The 6,099-nt window shown below is 44.2% G+C and overlaps 1 long non-coding RNA gene across 1 annotated transcript in view; it reads right to left on the bottom strand.

The window, feature by feature from the left end:
- Positions 1-210: 210 nt before the first annotated feature.
- Positions 211-6,099, bottom strand: part of LOC309622361 — a 33,257-nt gene continuing 27,368 nt past the window's right edge. The window contains exon 3 of the long non-coding RNA XR_014240752.1: positions 211-3,371. This is a non-coding gene — a long non-coding RNA (uncharacterized lncRNA). The remainder of the gene's footprint in view (positions 3,372-6,099) is intronic.

The following is a 6,099-nucleotide window of genomic DNA, read 5'->3' as shown; positions in this document are numbered from 1 at the left end:
ACAAAAGAAAGTTGACTGAATTCATGAGTTTCTTTCCCTTCCCTCCTGAAATCCTACAAAGATGACATTAAAAGTATTTTTAAAAAGATAAAAATAGCATATACAGACAGAAAGTAGATATGTGCTTGCTTAGGGCTGGAGAGTTGGGAGAACTAGGGAGTGACAACTAAAAAGCACTGTGGGTTTTTTTTTTCTTACTCCATTTTATTTTACTTTATTATTTTTTAAAATTGAGGGACCTCCCTGGTGGCGCAGTGGTTAAGAATCCGCCTGCCTATGCAAGGGACATGGGTTTGAGCCCTGGTCCAGGAAGATCTCACATGCCGCGGAGCAACAAAGCCCATGCGCCACAACGACAGAGCCCATGTGTCACAACTACTGAAGCCCGCACACCTAGAGCCCGTGCTCTGCAACAAGAGAAGCCAGCTCAATGAGAAGCCCGCGCACCACAACAAAGAGTAGCCCCCGCTCACCACAACTAGAGAAAGCCTGCATGCAGCAACGAAGACCCAACATGGCCAAAAATAAATGAAAAAAAAAAGTTTTTTTAATAACTAAATAAATAAATAAAATTGAAGTATAGTTGATTTACAATGTAGTGCTAGTTTCTGGTGCACAGCAAAGTGATTCAGTTCTACATATATATCTACTCTTTTTCATATTTTTTTCCATTATAGGTTAAAGATATTGGATATAGCTTCCTGTGCTGTACCGTAGGACCTTGTTGTTTATCTCTTTTGTATACAGTAATTTGTATCTGCTAATCCCAAACTCCTAATTTATTCTTTCCCCACTCCCCTTCCCCTTTGGTAACCACAGGTTTGTTTTCTATGTCTGTTGAGTCTGTTTCTGTTTTGTAAATAAGTTCATCTGTATAATATTTTAGATTCCACATATAAGTGATATCATATGATATTTGTCTTTCTCTGTCTGACTTACTTCACTTAGTATGACAGTCTCTAGGGCCATCCATGTTGCTGCAAATGGCATTATTTCATTCATTTTTATGGCTGAGTAATACTCCATTGTATACATATACTACATCTTCTTTATTCATCTGTCAATATTCACTTAGGTTGCTTCCATGTCTTCGTATTGTAAATAACGCTGCTTTGAACACTGGGGTGCATGTATCTTTTTGAGTTAGTTTTCTCCAGATTTACGCCTAGGAGTGGGATTGCTGGATCATACAGTAACTATATTTTTAGTTTTTTAAGAACCTCCATACTGTCTTCCATAGTGGCTGCACCAATTTACATTCCCACCAACAGACAGGGTTTCTTTTTGAGGTGATGGAAAGGTCCTATATCTGACTGTGGAGACGGTTACACAACTCTTGTGAAAAGACCAAAAACCACTGAACTGTATGGTACAAATGGGTGAATTGTATAGTATGTGAACTGTATCTCAATAAAGTTGTTACCAAAAATATACAGTATACACCCACAGGATAGGGCCACGAGAATGGAGCCAAAGCCAACGTAAGACACCAGTAAAGTTTTGGGAAAAGGAAGAGGACAGTGGTCGAGAAGTTATATCCCAAGGTCCTGCAGGAGGGGGCTGCAGACATAGAGGACAGTTAGTCCCAGGGACTTCAAAGAAGCTCAGGCCTTGGAATCAGCAAAGGGGACACCAGATATGGAAGGAGTGGGGTGGGGCTGAAAACAGGGAGTAGATGAAGTCCGCATGTCCTTGTATGATGGGCATGCCCCTGTAAGAGCCCTTGGAGGATGCCCTGACCCTCTGCCACCTGGCGTAGCTGGGGGAAGGGCAAGAGGAAAATTCTCTGGGTTAACCAAAGCCATGGAGGCTCAAGATTCAGAGCCCCCATGGTGAGGTAGGAGATGGAAAAGCCTAGCCTTCCCTTTCCTCCACCCCTAAGGCCACAAGCCAAGTTTATTCCCCAGGCAGAAGAATGGACCCTGAGAAACGAAAGCTCCAGGTGCTGATGTGTGGGACCCTTCAGTGGAGAGTCTGGTTCCATGACTGATCACAGAGAAGCCCAAGGACGGGTCTGGGCGGGCCCAGCTTCCAATGAGCTTGCCACAGCCTCGTCCTTAAAGATCACCAGACCTGTGGGAAAGCCTCCCACACAAGACAGACCAAAGTAAACACACAAATAAAAGAGCAAAATGAGGACAGAAATGCCTCAAAGAGTAGAGAAACATATGTACGTACGCAAACACTACCCTCAGAGGAAAAAAGCAGGAACTTATGGAGAAGCAGCACCCAAAGAACAAGAAGGAATGTTTAGAAAGAATAAATATTAATAACTGAAATAAAAGATAAAACAGGTAAAAAAAAAAAAGTCAAGGAAATCAGGGTATCTCTCAGAAAGTAGAACTAGAAAAGAGATCTGGACAATAGGAGAGAAAAGGCATTAAAAGTAAAAGTTCAATCCAGCGGGTCCAACATCTAATAAGAGTGCTTCAGAAAGAGAAAACACAGAGACGATATTATCAAAGAAATAATATAGGAATATATCTCCCAAGACTAAAGGAGCCAAGTCTCAGACTGAAAGGGTCCTCACAGAGCTGCCAGACACATCTGAATTTCAGATAAACGACAATCAGTCTTTCCCTAGAAGTACATTCCATTGTTTATCTGGGCATCTTTTTTTTTTTTCTTTTTTTTTGGCTTAACCTGGCAAGCCTCTACCTCTGATGGCCCAGCACCTCATATGACAAATGTCCACCACAGCATAGTTACAGAACACCCAAAATTTAAGAAACACAGCAAACAACAGTACAGGACTTGCTGTGCCGCAGGCACCGTGGCGAGAGCTCTGCTTGTGATTCCCCGCAACGGCCAGGGGCGCTCAGTACCTCTGCCTCCAGACAAAAGGAGCCTCTGCCCTGGGCTCGAGCTTCATACAACCCGTTTATCTAAACACGGAGGTGTTTCTTTTTTCTTTCTTCAGTCTCATAGCCAAGTTTTGTTTCTGTTGTTTTTTAACTTTGGAAACTGGCTGAGTGAATGGGAATCATGGGAAAGAGACAGATGGGGTGAGTGAGGGAGGGGCATTTGCGTGCAGATCGCAGCCTCTGCCCCGGGGTGGCAGGGCCCCCGCGGCCCCCCTGCCTAGAAGGTGCAGGTTTGGGGAGGTGCTTACAACTGCCTGGATAAGTCTCAGTCAGAAGAAGCTCCAGACGATTATCCCACTGGGAGAATCCACCCACAGCCAGGATCCCTGGGAGGCCTGAGCCGCTCAGTCTAGTCTACAGCTGGTTCAGCGGGTCCAGGGCCAGCGTCCGGCGGGGCCGCCCGTGCAGGTTCCTGCCGTCACTCAGCTCACGCGGCTGCTCCAAGGATGAGGGCGTCTCCAGACTCCGGGTCTTGAGGGAGACACCGCAGGAGCAGGCTCCCAGGCCCTGGGTGAAAACAGGGGCCAGGCCATAGCCACAGCTTGATTTAAACCTTTCAAATATTTAGGCATATGGTATATACCTTTTAAATATTTAAATGTATCTCTTAAATATTTCATTATCCCTTTTAAATATTTAGCCGTCTGGCCTCCTTTTGTGCTCTTACCCCAGGCCCTGCAACATTAAGGGCAGGCCTGGGGGCCATTATTATCATTATCGCTATCATCCCTGTTTTATGTATCAGGCAGGGAAAGTTTAAGTGCGGCTGCTCAAGGACGAGATGGCCAGTGAAGGGGAGAGGATGGACGAGAACCCAGACCTTCTGCGTCCACAGCCCAGGCTCATCATCCCTACAAGAACAGACAGCCAGAAGGTTATTTCTAAAATGAAGAAGTCCAAATTCAGCAGTGTAAGAATATTATTTTGCAATGAGAATAACGGAAGAACAGATCAAAGAGTTGACACTGACGGCCTACAGGGATAAGGACTGGAAAGTACTGTTTGATTTTTTTTTTTTTAATCTCTGTACACATGTACTACTTCAACAAAAAATTTAAATTGTTAAAAATCATTAACCATCTTAACTTCACATCTCCTTCCTCAATGTAAACAACTCAAAAATCCCTCTGTTCCTCAAGCCTCATTTCTCCAAAAATACATCAAATGTGTTCATGGCTTTTCCTAAACAGAAATGCAAATATGAAAACAGTTCACTGATTGTAACCCGTAGGCTGTTACTGCACTTAGTGTGGTCTCAAAATTGTTTACAGTGAAATACAGCAAATTCTATTATTTGTCCCAAAATGTTATATAACTGAAAACCCCAAAATAGTCATTTTCGATTCCAAAATTAGGTGTCATGAGTATTCAGAAAGAATTTTTTAGATGTATTTTTCTTTGCTAGGTCTCTCTTCCCCAACCTCAATGCTTTTAGAAGACCCTTACTCAAGTGAGAGTTAAAACTCAAGGGAAGGAGGGACTTCCCTGGTGGCGCAGTGGTCAAGAATCCGCCTGCCAATGCAGGGGACATGGGTTCGAGCCCTGGTCCAGGAAGATCCCACGTGCCATGGAGCAACTAAGCCTGTGCAGCACCACAACTACTGAAGCCCACGCCCCTAGAGCCCGTGCTCCGCAACAAGAGAAGCCAGCGCAATGCGAAGCCTGCGCACTGCAAGGAAGAGTAGCCCCCGCTCTCCGCAACTAGAGAAAGCCTGCGCGCAGCAACGAAGACCCAACGCAGCCAAAAATAAATAAATAAATTTATAAAAAAAAAATAGAGAGAGAGAGAGAGAGAGAGATGGTCTATCCAGTGATAGATTCAAAAAATAAATACATAAATAAAGGGAAGGAAAAACGGGGAGAGAAGAAAAGCTTTTGGCATTCAACTACTTTTTGGATGATCTATATTCTGAAAAAAATACCTACTTACAAAACTGCTTAATTCAGAAACAGCTTAACTGTTCTGTCAAACTTACCAAGTCTAAGAGCAAACATAATGAAATGTGAGTAACAATTCCCCCTTAGACCAGGACCAATATCAAAGAGAAATTCCAACCCAGAGAATTTTTTGTGTTTCTGTCCAGGACGTCCTGGGGGGTAGAAACAGAAAGAAAAAAGAAAAAGGCTTACAACCGAAGACTTGACCCCAGAACAAAACTATGGCCCTTTGAAGAATATATTCTGTGTAGCCTTTTATGTCTCTAGCTAACCAGGCTGCCCATTTTAAAATGGAAGGTCACACAGGGCTGAGATCTTGTCTCCCAACTTGTTCTTTTGCTGGTTTTTTTTTTTTTTTTTTTTTTATAGCTACTTTATTTATTTATTTTATTTTATTTTTGGCTGTGTTGGGTCTTCGGTTCATGCGAGGGCTTTCTCTAGTTGAGGCAAGTGGGGGCCACTCTTCATCGCGGTGCAGGGACCGCTCTTCATCGCGGTGCGTGGGCCTCTCACTATCGCGGCCCCTCCCGTCGCGGGGCACAGGCTCCAGACGCGCAGGCTCAGTAGCTGTGGCTCACGGGCCCAGCTGCTCCGTGGCATGTGGGATCTTCCCAGACCAGGGCTCGAACCCGTGTCCCCTGCATTAGCAGGCAGATTCTCAACCACTGCGCCACCAGGGAAGCCCTCTTTTGCTGGTTTATCTCCATATGCTCTATTCCTCAGCCTACTCTATCTTCTTCCTGTTCAGAGCCTCCTGAAGACACCTCTCTCTGATTAGTCCCAACCTGCTCCAGTCCATCCAAGTTATTGGTCTTTTCAACATTTATGTATATCATATGTTGTTTTATCTATATAATACCTCTAAAGAAGGATCTGAGGTGGCTTACAGTAAGAGATTCATATATACGGACCAAAAACTGTGCAGGGGGGAGGAATATAAAGATGCATATGACCGAGGATGTCCCACGTATGTGCTGCAACCCTCCTTCCCACCGGACACCGGGGATGGCTTGGCTGGGTCACAGCAGACATGCCAGAAAAAAACTGCTATACTTTCCACTTATCTAAGGTGCCTAGAATAGGTAAATTCAGAGAGACAGAACACAGAACAGAAGTTACCAGGGGCTGGGGAAAGAGGGGAAGGGAGAGTGACAGTTTAATTGATCCAGAGTTTTTGTTGGGGGTGATGGAGAAGTTTGTTGAGGGTGATGCATTTAATGCCACTGAACTGTACGCTGAAGAACGGTTAAAATGAAAGCTATTATGTTATGTGTGTTTCACCACAATTTAAAAAACA

This window comes from Balaenoptera borealis (assembly GCF_965194805.1).
Source record: "Balaenoptera borealis genome assembly, contig: HAP1_SCAFFOLD_2261, whole genome shotgun sequence".
In the NCBI taxonomy this organism is placed as follows: Eukaryota; Metazoa; Chordata; class Mammalia; order Artiodactyla; family Balaenopteridae; genus Balaenoptera; species Balaenoptera borealis.
This window is presented reverse-complemented; position numbering and strand designations above follow the sequence as displayed.